The 19,327-nt window shown below is 27.5% G+C and overlaps 1 protein-coding gene across 2 annotated transcripts in view; it reads left to right on the top strand.

Moving 5' to 3' along the window:
- Positions 1 to 327: 327 nt before the first annotated feature.
- Positions 328 to 19,327, top strand: part of LOC132929781 (protein rhomboid-like) — a 95,022-nt gene continuing 76,022 nt past the window's right edge. Inside the window, exon 1 of one of the 2 annotated variants that reach the window (XM_060995343.1) lies at positions 328 to 446. The gene's annotated coding sequence lies outside the window, so the exon portion shown is untranslated. Of the gene's footprint in view, positions 447 to 534; positions 1,134 to 19,327 lie in introns of those variants that run through there. The other variant, XM_060995342.1, reaches the window with a different exon arrangement.

Below are 19,327 nucleotides of genomic sequence, written 5' to 3' on the forward strand. Positions count from 1 at the left end.
TTCGAAGACCTACGTCTCTGCTAATAATTTTGAGATTTACGATAATTCAATAAATACTAATTATATACCTTATGGGTATAACAACACCGGGACAACAGGACTGTATCTACTGCAAACAGGACGAAAAGCGTCCCGTTCGAAGTTTATCGGACTACACGATACTCAAAATAAGAGACGATCCCGTTATAAACTTCAGAGCGTAATATGGTCATCACCCCCCCCCCCCCCCTAAACGAAGGCCTCCCGTCCGCGTAAAACGCATCGTATGCCCTACGGCCCCAACGATTAGGCGCCGACAACTGCAGTGCATCGCAGTGAGCCGCGGTGATGATCGGTTGTCACGTCTCAGTCAGTGTTCGTCCGGTTGTCGCGCGTGTCGTGTCGAACTACATAATATAGAACGTTACAATCTCAGATCGTGACGTGTCACCATCGGATCTTTGGTGGTAATTTATTGCAACATTATTACTATTATTATTATATATGATTATATCGTGCACAGGTTGCGGCCGCCGCGGATCGCACGTGCGCGCCGCGCCGAAATAATAAAATTTATTATTACCGTCGGCGGCCGTGACGCTGGTCTGGAAACTATGGTCGGTGCAGTGCGCGCGCGTGCGCTTTTGCGTCCCACGTGTATGCACGCGGCTCGCGCGACACGATCACAACAATATTGACCTTTGCCCGTCCGCGCGGCCCCTCCATTTGGCGCGCGCGACGCCTCCCCCGCAGAAGCAGCAGCAGCAGCAGCACGTCGCGTTGAACACGACGCGCCAGTAACGCGCGCGCGTGGTGCGTGTATACTGCGGCAGTGCGGTGTGTTCGTCGGCGTCCGACGTTCGTCAAGCGGTTTCGCGAGATTTACGCGGTCGCGCGATATCGTCGCTGTCATCATTATAATATTAATTTTACGATATTAATTTATTATCATGCGCTATTGACGTCGTGTCGTCGCGGTATTCCTATGGTAATTATTTGTAATTAATTTGTTATCCGCCGACCGCCGCATCGCGAGTGACACGGCTGTGTTAAAGTCGCTCGACACGTATATTCGCACACGTACGGAACACGCAGCGGCTGGCGTACACGGTCTTCTTCCACTTACTCTTTGCTTCGGAACAGGCCAGCATCGGGTAACGTCACCGCATTTTATTATAAAAATGTGTATAACACGTAATAATATAATTATTATCGTTTCCAGTCGCGGCTTATTCCGCCGCACTCGTGCGTTACGAGATATCATTGAATGTAATAAAATAATATTATTTCGTAGGCAAGTTCTCCGTTATTAAGGCACTATCGTCTACAAATAATACATAAAAATTATTATTGTATGACAACATTTTGCGTCCTTCGCCTTATTATTTCCGTGCATAATACGCTGCAATTCCGTGCCGATTATTATCTATACGAAATTTCACTCGAAAAAAAAAACCATAAAGTGCCAATAACATATTTCATGCTGCACGTGAACTCAGAAATATGTCATTGTATATATCGTACACGAATATACCGCGCGTTCTCTTTTTTTCAGCGAAAGGATGATGTTTAAGATTCGTTAACGTTTCCTGTCGGTGTTGTATAGGTACTATTATAGTCGTGTCGTCGCATGATTGCAATGGTGTGTGTTTTAATTTTTTATACGAATTATAATAACGACTATAGGCAACATTTCGCTACGCTGCAGTGGCGCGAGCTCAGCTTTTTTAAAGTGAAGATGGGGGGGGGGGGGGTGAATATACGTTTACGTCTATTTCAGACCATGATAGCAAAAAATAAAATACATTTTGCATATATTTATAGTTATATTATTATCAATAATCGTGTGTGGAGGGAATTTTTATAAAATATTACCTATGTAGTATGTATAGGTACCAATGTAACTATATACAATATTATTATTTATTATAGTAACATCTTGGTAAAAATTACCCTGCGATGGCGGTAAATATACAACCTTCATAAGGTATACTCTATCATATTATATTTTATAGTTTCAATCAACTTAAAACTTGTATGGAAAATTAAAAATCACACAGAAAAAAAAACAATGAAATCATGAATTCTCATTTAACAACAAACTCGATAGATAAAAATAAACTTGTGTGGCGATATAATACTGTTATCCTTCCTGCAGTGAGCATGTCCCTGTAATGATGAAGCTAGATCTGTTGAAATTTGCCGTTTCTAAAAAAAAAAAATGCGATTCGAGATTTAATTTCACAGTACACCGCCATCCTTCTAAATTCGACCCAGATAGTCTGCCTATCAATGCCGAACTTCCGTCTATAGGCAAACTAGGTAGCTGCCTAAGGGCCCTTACATTACCAGAGCCCAAGCCTCCAGCCAACAACCAAGAAAAATAAATGTCACACAAAATGGATCAACATGGAAAAATATTTTGTGTATATAAAATTATTCGTTTATTTTTGTTTTTACGGTTTAGATAGAAATAGGGTTATAAGAATATTATTATGAGGTAGGTAGAAACTTAAAAATTAATATTATATGTTAGTATGTTACACTATATTGTTATAGATGTATAAAGTGATATAATGTGTAACGAAACCGCGTATTTTATACGTATCTACATTTTTAAAAACAAATTAAAAGCAGTTTTTATTAATATATTTTTAAAAGGTCCCTTATTTAGTAGCTGTCTTAGAACCTATGGTAACCCTTAAGTTCGGCACTGTATACTGCCTATATGACGTGTACATAAAGCGATTTCCATCTGTTTAGAATATAATATATACCTACTCATATTTTACATTACGATTATAATATATGGGCGTACCGATATATATCATTTCCGTCGTGTACAAGTATCCGATTTGGTTTTTACGATAAAAATTGAGTTGATTTTAAATCAAATATGTGTGATGTTATCGCGAATTTGGCGGTCGGCTACAAAATACATACCGCGGTTTTTTCCTTAATCCGTTATTTGATTAATAGCACTTTGATGGCATTGACAACTATCGACTACACCTTTTTCATCTCGATCATTTATTTTTAAGACAGTATATAATTTTGTATTGAGATATTACATTTTTATAATTATTTATTACACTGCAAAGCTGTCGGTGATGCAGCTAATCGAAAGCACAAGAAATAGGAACATTATCATTTTTTACTTACAAAATGCGGAACACACAAATTACTGAATAATAACTTTTTATTAAGCGAACGTAAATAATTTTTCATTTCTGGTAATATCGTCTGTTTAAATAATTACATTCAATTTATGATTGTCGTGTTATAGCAGCCATCGTAATGAACGCGAACCACGCAAGAAAGTTTGATAAAGCGCTATACAGTTCTTAAAGTTACAATATTTCTATATCTATTATACATTTGTGTAGATTGTTTTATTGTGTACAATTGCATCATGTATTTAAATTTCGTTGATGATATTTTTCCTCTAAACAATTTGTCATTAGATTTTAATTTTATCGACAAAATATATACTCTTATGAAAATTGAATATTACTAAATTAATTCATTTAAGTAGTTTATGATAATGGTCTTTTTCAAATTTAATTTTAAAATCATACGTATATATAAATTTTATAATTTTTATGAATAATGATATGAATAATTTAAATAATCGCAATTATTAATATATTTATTTATAGGTAATAAATATATCAAGAAAAAATATTATTCGATATTATGTGAGTTCGGCCTATGTAAATGTTCAGAATAATGAACCAATTTTGATATCATGAAAATATTAACTAAAATATCAATATTAAAAAAATTAAAGCATTTTTTTTTTATTTACCATTCACATTTGTTAAGTTTGTATTTTATGCCAAGGCTTATATATTATGGCAATAAGCCACCCTTTGATTATAAAACATTTTACGCACGCAAAATGATTACTGTTTTTCAAATTCACTGTATTGTGAATGTGACCTAATGGAATGAATATTAAAAATTGAATCAATGCTATATGCTATATTCGTATAGTGCAAATAAATAGAAATTATGAAATGTGAAAAAATGGATTATGATTTTCTTTATTTCTAGTGATATCCTTTCAAATCAAAATATTTAAAATATAAATACACTCCTTGCTACTATTTTGTCCTTGTACCTTAAGTAAAATACGTATGTAGGTATAATATACATATATAATATGACACTGTTTGTTTTAATCAAAGTTAAACTTTCATTAACTGTAGAATACATAGTTAAATCAATACCACGATGTAACACTCATATATAATGCTGATAGCTATATTATATTGTACAAACAATTTTTTGGAAATTTCTCTCATTAACTCCTGTGAGTAATTAAATCGAACTGACTGTTTAGTAAATTAACTTTAATATTGTATAATAATAATATATTGTTGTTGGTTTATTAGAGCGAGACCAATGTACCGTGTCCTTAACACCATAATACCACGTGGCCGAGCAATAGATTGAAAATGTAATAGAAGGACCCCTCTCCTTTGTTAATTACCCCTCTCCCACTAGGTAACAAAAATTACTGTCTGAATAGTCGACGATTTTTTTACACATCACGCATTCAACTATTTGTAAGCCGCGGATGTGAAATGTAAAATGCGGTCACCCTCTCTTATTTATCGACAGGATATGATTATCCAAAAGTAGTACATTACGTGCCGCGGCAAGTGCTGGTTTGATCGTGAATATATTCATACATTGGTTTTTAGTCGAGTTTAATCAATAAGACAAATATGTAATACAAACTTGTACACAATTCAATAGACTATTATAGAAGAAATTTGTTGATTTTTTGATGAAAAATATTTAATAATATTCAAAATATTTAATTCCATGTAAATATTAAATCAGGTCAAATAATTGAATGATGGTAACCACTCGCCCTTACCTTTAAATTTCGTTTTAAAAACTCGAATTCTCTGTAAACCGTCTTGGAATGCGAACCGACAGTTCCGTGATAAAACATGCATACCGTGAACGAATCAGCTGGCGGCAGCGTATTATGTTAGCTGTTAAACTGAATTTCAAGTCTAGACTTTTAAATATGTCTTTCAAATTACGACGGAATATTGATATCAGTGATAAAAATGAGATAGCGAAATAATTTTTTGTATCAATTTGAAAAAAACTATTCTATCATTGTACGCTAATATATGGTAGGTAGTTTTGTTTTTATTGCAGCGTTTCATACTATTAAGATTAAAATCACTGTTGAATTTATAAGAAATTCAACAGTGTTCAAATTCAAATTTTGAAAGAATCAAAGTAAAATTGTAATTGCTTTACTTAAATAGAAAAAAATATAAAGTTCAATGAATCTTATAGGCAATGTATTTTAATTTCCCCACCGTCAAGTTGTATCTATAAGAGTATAATATAAAGACATGAAAAACTGTATAATTGATTATGCGGCATATAAGATATATACAAATTAAAAGAGCAAAAAACACTTGGTTAAATAACATACCTATATCACCAGTAGTACATATTTTATTTGTACACACAGCTTTTATCATCTTTTACAGTTTTAAAAAATTTTTTTTTTATTAGAAACCAAAATGTTCTCATCATCAATCAATTTGCAGCAGGCAGCAGATGTTTTCCATAGTAATGAATGACTGAATGAATGAATGTAATAGTGTACCGTCGTTGTTTTATAGTCATAGTCATATAATATATTAGGATATACTTTAGGTATTGTTCGATTTCCCCTATTATAAACAATTTGTTATTGCGTATATGTTAGGGAGTTGGATTCCTTAAAGGCTAAAGCATTCGTTCTACCCTCACAAAGTCGATCGCCATTCAAGCTTACTGTCTACTGTCTAGGGCATAATAGAGAATATATATTGTATTATTTAGGTATCAATATAATATATAGAGTAGGTAATGGATATAATATGATATTACGCTTGCTGTCTAATATGTCTTTTTACTTTAATTTTTTTTCAACGAAACTATTTTATAATATAATGAACCCTTTTTAGTTCCTATTTATCGATTTTATTTTTCTTACATATACCTAATAATATCTTTGAATGTTTTTTAATTTTATATGTTAGTCCGTATTAATATTAGTGCTTTATTGCCACGTCTCAGTGGTACACCTATATACTCGTAAATGAATTATCGTAGTGAATTATTTTCACTATTTTCAGTACGTATTCAAACTAATGTATAAATAAGTTACGAAATAGATAAATCGTTGATTTTTTTATAAGTATGTAAATATTAGCTTAGGCTCGAGTAAATTGTATTATCTTAACAGTAACATTTTAACATACCAGTGTATAATAAAAATATATACGTTACAGCAAGTGTCACAGAGAAATAAAAATAATCGTAAAAAGTATTTAAACATTTTTACTCAAGTACTTCTGGTAAGTACTTTTAAGTAAGTTATAAATATAGCATAACACAATAGTGTATATAATATACGTGCAGAAGTGCAGTACTATACTTCTTTAGGTAATACATTCAAACACTACAATGTTACATTTTCAAGAATGTTCAAATAATATTAGAGAAAGAAAACCAATACTAAGAACATATAAATATAAATTATGCACAAAGTTTATGTTAAGTTATAAATGTTTTAATAAATACATTTCCATTTCTAATATTTTATATGTTTTAATAATGGTTAATCATGTAATGATCTTGTGTTATACAATGTTATATTTTTTGATAGTTGAATAATGTTAGTGATAAATATTTTAAATATGCACAACCTTAATATTTATATTAAAAATCAAATAAAAAACAGTTCGATAAATAAATTGAAATGAATAACTAAATTGTTATATGTAAATTACAGTAGATGAATAATGTAAAAATATAAATATTTGCGCAAAACAAATTTTTATTAAATTCGTTTTTTTCTTATAATTTATAAATGAATAAGTGTAGAGAATAATTTTGACCAAACATTTGCATTGGAATTTTCAAAATCTTTTTGTACTTATTGTGCTATTTATAGACATTTTGTATAATTTTTAAACTTTCTTAGATTTTTTTTAATTATGTATTTATTAATATAACGTTTTATCTTAAGTTGTTTATACATCAATTAAAAAAAAAAAAAATCTTAAATACATTGTCGCAATTTTATTTAAAAGTGTTCATATATAACTCATAAAAATTACCAAAACTTGAAAGTAAGTATAGGGACTTGAAACTTCTTTCATTATTATGCATACTATTATTTTCTATATAGGTACACAATAAAAAAGTCAAAATATTTGGATTAATTTTTAGCTATATTCATACTTATCCACGCCCACTTTACACATGTGGTATTCAGCATGAGTATTGATTATTGACAATGATAAGTAGGTATATTAGTATGATTATAACAATTATAATTAATAGTTAAATTAAATAGTATGTAATACGATATTTTTAGTTAAATAAGTATCTTACCAATTGTATTACTAAATAAATTATATACAACATCCTTAGAATAAATAGAGGGTGCAATATCGGCTACACTCAGGAGTCAGAACCGTTTATTTTTGCAGTGATATGTACTTAAAATGTATCAAATAAAAGTGAACAACTCAATAACGAGACAAACATTCAAATAAACCTATTATAAAGCTCTATTATTTCAATGTAAGTTTTTATGCATATTTATATGCACTATGTATGTATAATGTACAGATTTCTATTGAAAAAAAAATTAATAAATCATTAACATCGCCCAATGATCTAAGCTACTATTTATAGTTGTAAATTATTTTTTTTATAGCTTTGTAAATATATTTGGCAATGGTTGAGTTTATGATAATATATTTCACACAGCTGACAAATCGCAGTCTATAACACTTGACGTTTGCGGTCATATTATCGGAAAGTCTTTTTTTTTAATTTCTGAGGACATACGTGTTTGTAAATTCCATTAATATTTTTTACTTAATATAGTTCACAATGTTCCATTTGAATAACATATAGTATTAATGAAAATATTTGATTTATTGTTGTCCCAGATCGTTTATCGATAGATATAGTTTGAAATCACTATGTAGATTATTTAATTGTATTAATTAAATAATTTAGTATTATTGAATACTGGCTAACGCACGTAGGTATTATCAAAAAATTATTAGCTTACCCGCAGTAAAGTTTAAATACATATATTATGTATCATACATTTTCAAAATATCTGATATAATACGCGTATACCAAGCAGCGACGTGCTGTGAAAAAAACATAATATTACAATATGTACGTGAAAAGTTTTGTTTTCAAATCCAAGTGAGTAATTTTTTAAAGAGGAAAAAATCCCAGTGCTTGTAGTTGCGTACAATTCCTCAACGAGGGTGAAGAACGTTTGAGAATGACTCATCTCATGCAACCACCCTTGTGCGGCGGGATGCTTTGTACGTACTTTCTATGGATGCATGTACTTTTTAACCCTGCTATAGTATAGTTCCTACCCTTCAAAACTGAAACCTACCGAGAGCGAGATAAAATAAATATGTATGCTTTTTTCTTTTAAGAACGATCATTTGTATTGTGTATGTATAATTGTTTACCTCTTATTATTTATTATACAATAAAAAATGTTTATGTATAACACAGAAATACTACAGAATATAAATACATATTTTAAATTTATAGTATAACAAATATTTAAAGAATTTAAAGAACAATAATATAGTGCGTGTTGAGAATACGTCGTATGGGGTCACTGGTCAGTCATGCAATAAAACTATTAAACTCACGAGATAATACTATAATATACGATTTTATGTATTATATCCACGAATAATGACTCTGTTGATGAATGATTAATATTTTTCGTGTACATGTGTATTTATAAGTTTACTTTATATCGTTTAAAAAAAAAAAAAGTATTAAAAAAATAAAATATAATAAAATATATAATATTTTTTTATTGGATTTATAAAAGTACACATAATTATTTATGATGAGTTTCGGTCTTTCGATTTTTATTTTTTTATTTTATTATTATTCGTTGCTTGGACACTAGCTGTAACCGGTGCCGTAACCTGTATTAGGACAGAGGTAGAGCTGCTTATTTCCTGTGACGAGCACAGTTTAATTATTATTATAGAAGGATAGGAACTGTATCGCGTAAAAACGTCAAGTCAGCAAACCGTAAAGGGGGTTTAATGAGTTTTTTCTACCGATTGTTCTATTTTTATAAGCCGGCATATGCGGTTGTAATAAAATAAAAAATAATTTTCCAAAGTCTGGCAATAAAGTATTCTCCAGAAAGATACATAACTCGTCGAAATATGCACATTTCGTTCTTTTAGGTTAACTAAATTGGCAAACATACGTACGACGTACCTATAAACATTCTGACCGAAAGTTATATTGGTCAATATTAAGTTGTATGTACTATATACGTGATGCTTTATTTTTGAATAGTCGAAAACGTGGGTGGTAACATGACCTAGTTCGCTTAATAGACCACCAAAAAAAAGTTATATTTTTATCATTTTATGGATTAAGGGTCAAGTCTAATTTGTAAAACGTCAATGTCATTAAAATAACAAATAACTCGTGTTACATACACAATGTGAATACCTATTATAAAGTATTACGTTTTATAGAAAATAAATAAGAAAGATTCGTTAACAATTGCATTAAATGTTTTACAAAATATAACGGTAAATATAGGTAAAAGGACCTATGTCATAAAATGATTTAAGAAAAATACATTATTTTTAATATTGAAGTGAATTAACATATTAACAAATTAAAAGGTATGTTTGGTCACTTGTAAATTTTTTTGATATTTTAATTTTAAAGCAAATTGTGAGCATTTTAAAATTGTAAAATTTAAAATTTTTAAAATAACAGAATAAAGTGGATTTTCTTAATGTAAAATTGTCTATGCTATGCAATAGTCAAGCGGATGAGTAAATAACACATTATTGGGTATGGTTACGTTCCCTAAATAATTTTTTCCCGTGAAATCCATCAGTACATTTGAATTATTATCTTTTTGAATAACTTTAGCCTTTAGGATAAAGAAAGTCTATTGCCATCCCAAAGTTATTATGATTTATAATTGAACTTTATATTATCACGACATTTAAAGCAATTCAATAGTTTTCAGTTAAAATATTATTTATACTTATAAAAAATAATTCTTAACAATTTATAATCTAATTAATAATTCACACTTGAATAATATTTTAAATTGTAAAAAATAAAACATATTATAGCAAAGATGTTTTTAAAAATAACATAGACCTATAGTGTCATAGTTTATAATTTATGTATAATTATTAATTACGTTAGAATAATATTGTATTTGATTAATGAGTTTATTAATATATTAATATCGTTTATCTTATGTAGATCAAAGTTTAAAGTTCCTAGATAGGTACTTAATATTAAGCTAACATTATTTATAAAAGTTGTAAGTACATACACAATATACCATGCGATGAAATTATTGTTTTTACCACAGTATATTTAAAAAGAAGTCAGTATAGAAATATATACTTAAATAGAGACTATTCGTTAGTTCTTATTACTTTTGCACGTTTTTTGCACGACTCAGACTTCACAGGTATGTCCAAAATTATGAAATAATAGTGGAGGATCCTTAAATTTTTTCGTCAAGGATGTTTTATTTTCTGTGTTAAAAATGTTAAAATACCAATCACCTCGTATCCTTGGTACATAATTGTGGTTTAATATTGTTATACATTTGAAAAATAATTTTGATCTAAGTACGGCTGAATACAACGTATAATTTTATCAAGGACCAATGCTTATGTAGACCATTTATTCTAAATTGAAGTTGCTCATAAAATGATTTGGCAAGATTTTAGAATATTAAAAAATACAGTCATGACTTCATGAGTTATTATGAATAAAAACGACCTTCAAGCATAAAATGTTAGTATTCCAAACTATAAATTCTATAAAAATAAATCAGAAAAAACATTATTGTAAAATTTAAAATATATCGTCAAAAAGTTTATAATAAACAATAAACATTTTAGAAAATATTTGAGATATTTTAAATTTAGCTTAATCGAGTATCTAAAATTAATTATTGACCTTATATTACGGATGTTTTGTAAAACGATGGCATTTCTTGTTCCGATCAGATTCGAAGAATTTTGATGTTACTAATTGAAATGCTTATTGAATGCCTCCTAAACCATTATAACCTATCTATATCATATCAGCTACTACGCAAGATCGATGTATCATATGTCCATTAAGAAATGTCTGCTTTCTAAGTGTTTGTCAATGTAAGAATATTTATTTTCATTCCTTTAATATATTTACTAGGTATAATTACATAAGTTTAAATTTTTAGAATGATGATACTCGACTATAAGTAGGCGACTCTCGCGATTTTATTGTACCTATTTTATTTTATCAATGGTAATAGTTTCAAATGGTCAGACGCAGGAAAAGAAACCCGGAAAGTATTATACATTTGGCAGACATAATATACTTAAGACGCCAAATGACCTAATTATCATTATTCCTCGTCAAACGTCCATAGTGTCCATCGGATACTTATAGTAATTCAATGTCTCACGAACATTTATTTTAAAAACAAGTTATTTTAATTGAAAAAATTCTTAAAAGTAGCATAAATATTAAATAATTTAACTTTGCTTGTTGGTAGTCAAAATTATACAGTTCAAATAAATACAACACTAAGACATATTTTTATATAATATAGTGTATATTGTCATGACTAAATAATATATAATTATTATTATTACTATTTTTTTTTTATTTAGTCATGGTGTATGTTATCTGATCATAATACTTAGTAATCTGTAGACAGCAAATAAAGTTAAATTATGTCTGTTATTCAAACTTCTTTAATTAAAATAATTTTAAACGTTAATTTTCAAAATTAATTATCGGAAGACGACGAATTTACTTTACTTTAACCCTGAATGATGCTTCACGTCTACATATTCTTAATTGTCTTTTGAAAACTTTATAGCATTAATTTTTCTCGTAGTTGGCTTAATATTTTTATTCTTAAATATATCGAAATTATGTTATTTCAAGCAACAGTAACGACGCTAAGCTCGTATAGATTGTATACACAACTATAATAAATTCTGTTTTTATACAAGATATTTTATATATCTGACATTCAATATTTTTATAGTCTTAAGAACGTTTAAGCTCTTACTAAAGTAAGAAAAGGATATTTAAATAATAAAAATAATATTTTCCTCGTAAACGATAATGACTAGGGCAGAGGACTTGTAGCATTTGCATATTTGTTTTGCACAGTCGCAAAAATAGCAGAGTACGAAATAAATACGTTTCATGCTTTCATAGAGCTAGTTTTGAAATTTAATTTTGCATATAAATGCATATTTTGATACTTTTTAATTTTTAAGGTATATTTTATACTTTTATGCGCTATTTTATACTTTTTGAGACATATTTAACTTAATTGAAACTTAATGTAATTTTCAAGGTAAAAGTAGTATTAGTATTAATTTAATATTTATTGGCTAAAATGGTTTTTACTAAAATATGAAAATTATTTTTTTTTTTTTTTAGTGTCAGAAGAAGATATATAAAATTTAAAAAAGTAAAGCAATAAGAATAAAAGTTACAGTTTAATTAAAATTTGACAATAGTATATTGAATTGAAATAAAGTGTATTAAAATTGTTTTGACTTATTTTAAAGCCTATTTATTTTATTAATATTTTTAAATAAACTGTAAAAAAATAATTTTAGTGCATATTATAGGGTTTTTAAGCGCATAAGTGCTTACATATTTAGTGTTTTTTTAGAGCTACAAGTCCTCTGCCCTAATAATGACTAATAATAGAGACTCAAATATTCTAGAAAAAAACTAAGTATTAGACTATAATTACACTTAATTAACATTATTTATTTGAAATTTGTATCAGTCGTGACGTGATGTCATCTTTATACTTATACGGTATACCGCTACAAAATAATGCTTAAAAAGTATTTTATAAAATTATATTTTGTCATTTCAATATTATAAATATTTCATAATACGGTATATATTTTTATATTTCTAAGAATATTTAATTTATTATTTTTTGTAATTTATATTTTATTATATTTTGAAAATTTCATAGGTAAATTACCTATAGTACATAAAATAAAATAAGCAGCTACAAAAGGTTTAAAGTTCTTACGAATAATATTTTTTAAATTTCCTACAACAATTAAAAATAACTAAAAATGTCTTTAACTTATTGAATACATTTCTTTGAAATGTACACTCCAATTATATAATGTTTATACAAAAAAGTTACACATTTGTATTTTTGATTTTACTAACAAACAAGTATTCATATAGAAGAAATCAAAATAAACTAAAATAAGTCAATAATTTATAATATCTTATATTATCTTATAATTATAATAATTTATAAATATAAAAAGTATAAATAAGTCAAATATTTTGGAAATTTTACTGTGTATAATAAATATTGATACTTAGAGAAACTTTTAAAAAACTGTATTAAATTCAAAAGCAATTTTACCTAAAAAAAATTGTATCATACATACATAGAAATCATAGAATAATAAGAAAATCGAAAATTAAAAACATCTATAAACAATATTTTAATATATTTTATGTTTTGTAAATTGTTTTATGAATATTTGGTGAAAATTTCAAATCCTTACAGTTATTCATTTTTGAGATAAAAAAAAAATAATAAGATTCTGTCTAAAACTTATTTTGTGTAAAAATTCCCATTTTCGCTAATAATTTTGAAAAGTAGGCAAGTACAAGGAATTTTTACTTTTGGCTTTCAAAAATGGGTGGCTACTACTTGCGTCCCGTGGTAAAAATTTATTCTGAATTGCGGCATGAGTTTTTTTGGGGTGCATACGAATTGCAGTCCGAGTTTTTTTGAGTTACATATGAATAGCGGCCCGAAATTTAAAATTAAATTAATTGAAATATGTAGATTAAAATTTAAAAAAACTTCATTTTCCTTCACATTTTATACAGACTTAGCTAGGATTGTCAGTAGCATCAGTAGATACTGCAGGTAGGTTAAAAATTATGTTTTGTTTTTTTTTTTTTAAATTTTGGCACTGTTAAAACGTATATGATTAAGAAATAGGTTAAAAATGTTTTTTTGATATTAAAATGTTTTGATTTTATTAAAAAATGTTGACACTTGTAAAAACGTTAATAAAAAATGTATTGAAGCAAAAATGTTAGTATAATTTAGTAAAATTCGTAGGTTAATACCTTAATTTTCACCGGTAAAAACTTGTATGATAGTAGTTGTATAAATTCAAATTTGTCAATTTGGTTTTCTTCTAACCGTTTCATAACATTTCTAATAAATGTTTCTTTTTCAATGATATTTGTTCTGCGAGTATTTAAGTGATTGCTTCTTAATTTTATATAGGTATCCTTTTGTATATTTTTCAGAACATCGATGAATACAAAAATATTAGGATGAGCACTGTAAAACAAAGCTGTGGAACGTTCTTAGCGGTAGTAAAACGACGACTAAGGGATACTTATTGGTATCTACAGTATACTGTGATTATATTTTATCAGTCATGATTAAATTATCTAGAATTAAAAAACCAGGGCCGCAACTCGTCTGTACCCAAAATAAACTCGGGCCACAATTAGATAGGATTAGACCTTTTTTTGTTGTTATCTTCGGCACGCAACTAGTATGCAGGCCCAAAAATTACCTGCACAAACCGCCCTTGAAAATGAAATGAAAACAATATTAATGTTCTAAAATATAATAATAGACAAAAATAAATAAAAAAACACACATCATTAAAAATTAATATATGCATCGCTTCACTTAGAAATGAATAATCAATATTGCCCAATAATAATTATTATTTAATACAAATTAAATACTTGGTAAAAAACTATTTACTTAACAACAAAGGCTTGTATTTTGTTATATAGCAACACGCTAACACACCTCTTTTAATCTCTTACACCAAGTGACTGTCGATATTTATAATCCTATCCAGTTGAAAAGTAGAATATTGGCTATTCCTAAACAGTAGACACAAACTGCAGGTCTCGTTAACCGGGTTTTTGGACCGAAATAAATAAATTTGTCTTTGTTAAGAAGGTCTTAAAAATGTATGAGATGTGTTAACATTTACAAAATCAAAAACGATGTAGCATCTTAAACATAAATTTATTCAATGTCTGAATTAGTTATAAAATAAGGTAGTATAATATTACCTATTACCTGAGTAACGCTGCTCTTGAGGGTGATATTGAATATTACTAGAGTAGTGGAGTACGAGTTGAACGATTAAATTTATTTATATGTTATGAAGTCGAGTGTTACTGCTGAGTGATATTCCCCTTATGTTTTCACGGTCAACTTTTATTTCTCGCTCATATACTTAAGAGGCCGTCGTGGTAAAAGTGTTACGTATACAACGCTCAAGAGATGGCGTTGAATTCCATCTCGCCGCCGTCGCGGTAGGCCGTAACCACGCCCATCGTGTACGCGACGGGGTCCGCGTGTTGTAATCGCGGGAGAGGTACATTATTATTTCACGGACGGTCGTGCTGAACGTTTCGCATCAAACGTCATTACAGGCCGTTACGTAAATTGTCGCCCGTGAATTCTATACGGTGCGCTGGCTCGCTACTAGCTCGCAAGTCGCAAACCTATTTTTTAATTAAAGCTCCTGTTTGCTTAAAAACATTAACCAATAAATTAAGCCTACAAATTATTATACACCAGAACTCGATTTATATTTCTAACCCAATTACTTTTTAAAATACATGTGAAATAATAATTTCATTACGATTAAATAGATTTTTTAGCAATAGTGTTGCGTATTTTACGTTGTAACTTATAAGTGACATGAAACAATTTTTGTACGATAATATTTTAATCTCCTAAATAAATATTAGCAACATTTTAAATAGTTTTGATTAATAAATATTGGTGTATTTACTTATTTTAATTTTAAACATATAATACCTACATAAAATAAGTATAAAAAATGTTATAATCAGGGCTGTGAATTTATTGTTTTAAAAATCATAAAAAAATTAATTTCAAAAATGTTATTGACATTTATAGAAAATAACCTAAAAAGTTGGTAACTGAGTATATCAGTACACAACTCAAAACAAATCAAAAATTTTTGAAATTTTTTTCACGTATAGAAAAGGCTAGTATAAACATAAACATTTAGTGAAAATTTCATATGTTTACGATCATTTGTTTTAGACTTACACCAAAAACCAAAATCGATTTTGTCAAAAACCGATTTTGCGTAAAAATTCTCGTTTTTTCTTAATTTTTATTTTGTTTTTTGGGCGCTTTTAAGAACTATATTGGAAAATTAAAATTTTGACCTCCCAAAAAAAAAAAAATATAGGTATATAAAAAAAACACATCATTGTAAAACCAATACATTAAATTCTTGCTCCGCTCAGAATCTAAAATTTTAAAATTTTAAATGTTCGTAATCAACTAGAAACAAGTCAAAATGTTTTGGAAATTTTATCAAGTAATTGATAAATATACATATGGTTTACATTCCAAGTGTCTAAGGTTATTCGTTTTTCAAATCAAGTGAATATATCTAATGTAAAAATTTCAACTTCAAACGCTCATAAAAATGTAATTTGACTTTCCGGTAGAGATTTTTGTTTTTGATAAAACTAAACAAACTTATGAGGAATCTTTTATTAAATTTTCATGAATTTCTAATTCGAAATAATTTTCACATTTTCGTTATTTTTACGTCTTTTGTAAAAAATCGAACTCTAAATGCTAATAAAAAAATAGACACTGTATTTTTAATATTTTTTAACTAATATTCTAACAATATATATAAGGAGCCTTGTATTACATTTGCAAGATTTTTGACCCAACGAATACAATTTTATTGACATTTATAAACAAAAAAACTAAAAAAATTGAAATTTGAAATTGTCCGTAAATAACTCAAAACGAGTCAAAATATTTTAAGAATATTATTATGTATAGAAAATGAGAATATAAACATTTAGTTAAATTTTCAAGTATTTTCAGTTATTCGTTTTTGAATTTCAATAAAATAAGAAAATCGTTACATGAGAAATGATGGAGTGAATATCCAATGTCATAAAAATTTGATTTGAATTTCGAATAGAGATTTTTTTTATAAAAAATTAGACGAACTTACGAGGAATCTTGATTAAATTTTCAAATCATAGATTTAAAAAGAAAAATTTTTAAGAATTTCTAACATAAAATAATTTGCTCATTTTTTTCAATTTTATGTATTTTATATTTTGTAAATTAGAATTTAAATGCTTATAAAAAAAATGTAGCTATGTATTATTAATATTTTTCAACTACTGTTAGAAGCCTTTTATTAAATTTTCAAGCTTTTTTACACAACAAATCAACAAATAACATTTTATTGACATTTATAGAAAAAAAACCTAAAAAGTTGGAAACTGCAGAGTACCTATATATCCGTAAACAGTTCAAAACAAATTAAAATATTTTGAAAATTTTATGGTGTATAGAAAATGATAATACAATATTACAGTGTACTCTCGGTAACTCAAAGTTCACAGGGAAAAAAATAATTGGACTAACTACAAATATATCGAGTTATCAAAATTTTAATGTAGAGGCGTAGCCAGGGGTTTTTTATGGTGGTGGGGCTAAATAATTTTAACTTGAGTTATTGAAATTCAAAAACAACAACAAAACAAAAATATTGAAAATATATTAACGTTGATTTGCCGTTAACATATTTACTATTTTAAATAATTAAAATTTGTAAGACAATTTCCGTATTTAAATTTAAAAAGGGTGGAAAAGCAAGTATCGCTCTGCTGTATAGTAGTGATGGAGAGTAGGTCACTATAATGGATGTGTTAAATTTGAATACAATGACAGGTATCATTATTGTATACGAAATCGATTCTGAATGATGATGGAGATAATTTGTCAGTCTAGGATTATATTATATTATTAGCTATATTTAAATTGTAATATATTGACATATCGTTATTATTTTACGCAATTTCGTAAAATATTTAATTTCATACGCTCGTACATTTTTTTCTACATTGTCGCTGGAGTTTTTTTTTTACAGTGATTTGAAGAAAATAATGTTATAGAGAACCTTGTATTGGGTTTTAGATATAAATCACTTAAACATTATGAATTTTCAACTTAAAAATATCTTGCAAATTTTCGCGATTTTGACATATTTAGTAAACATTTGAACTTTACATGCTTAGCTTATAAACAACAATTATGACTAACAATTTTTGAATTTTTTTTTACTACGCTAAGTGCAACTTATTACAAACCTTGTATTATATCTATTTAAAAAATTTTTTGAAATGCCAAATTTTTTTTATTGGCATTTCAAACAAAAAAACTTAGACATAGGTACATCGAAAATTTCAATTGTCAATAAATAGCTTAAAAAAGTCAAAATATTTAGACTTGGTGAAAATTTCAAGTATTTAAAATGATTTTTTGTGTTATACAGCAAAATAAAAAAATCGATATTTTCGAAAATTGATTATGCTTAAAAATTCCCGTTTTTTCCGTTCCTTTTTTAGGTTTTTATTTGACGTTTTTGAAACTACTAGAAATTTTAACTCACCAAAGTATCATTTAGATTCATTTTCCATTTCAAAGAAGGGCTGAAGTTAAAAATTAAAGCATTATTTCTACTCCTTTAAAACGTGATGACATACACGAAAACAAGTTGGTGCATTTGGGAAGGTATAAATTAAAAATTCCTAGTAATTTTCTAAAGAGCAGGGAAAAATAGACATTTTCACGCAAAATCGATTTTTGACAAAATCACAAAATCAATTTTGGTTTATGGTGTAACTCTAAAACAAATGACCGTAGATACAAGGAATTTTAACTGTTTGTTTGTTTTATATTATAGAATTTTCTAAGCACGATAACATTTTTAAAATACTTAAATTATTTTTTAACTATTTACTTTTTAAGTTTCCAATTTTTTTAGTTTTTTTTCTATGAATGTCAATCAAATATTATTTGTTGGGTAATAAAAACTTAAAAATTAAGGACGAGGCGCCTTATATAAATTATAATAATTGAAAAATATTAATAATACATTTTATACATAGTCAGTAATCACATTTTTTTTATAAGCATTTAAAGTTCGAATTTTGACAAAATATAAAATACAAAAAAATGAAGAAAATGTGCAAATTATTTTGTTAAAAATTCATAAAAATTTTTCTTTTTAAATCTAAAATTTAAAAATTTAATACAAGATTCCTCGTAAGTTTGTCTAATTTAAAAAAAAAATTACCTCTACCAGAAACTAAATTAGAATTTTTATGAGTTTTTGAAAAGTTCAAATTTTTA

The sequence above is a fragment of the Rhopalosiphum padi genome, chromosome 4, assembly GCF_020882245.1.
Source record: "Rhopalosiphum padi isolate XX-2018 chromosome 4, ASM2088224v1, whole genome shotgun sequence".
NCBI lineage: Eukaryota > Metazoa > Arthropoda > Insecta > Hemiptera > Aphididae > Rhopalosiphum > Rhopalosiphum padi.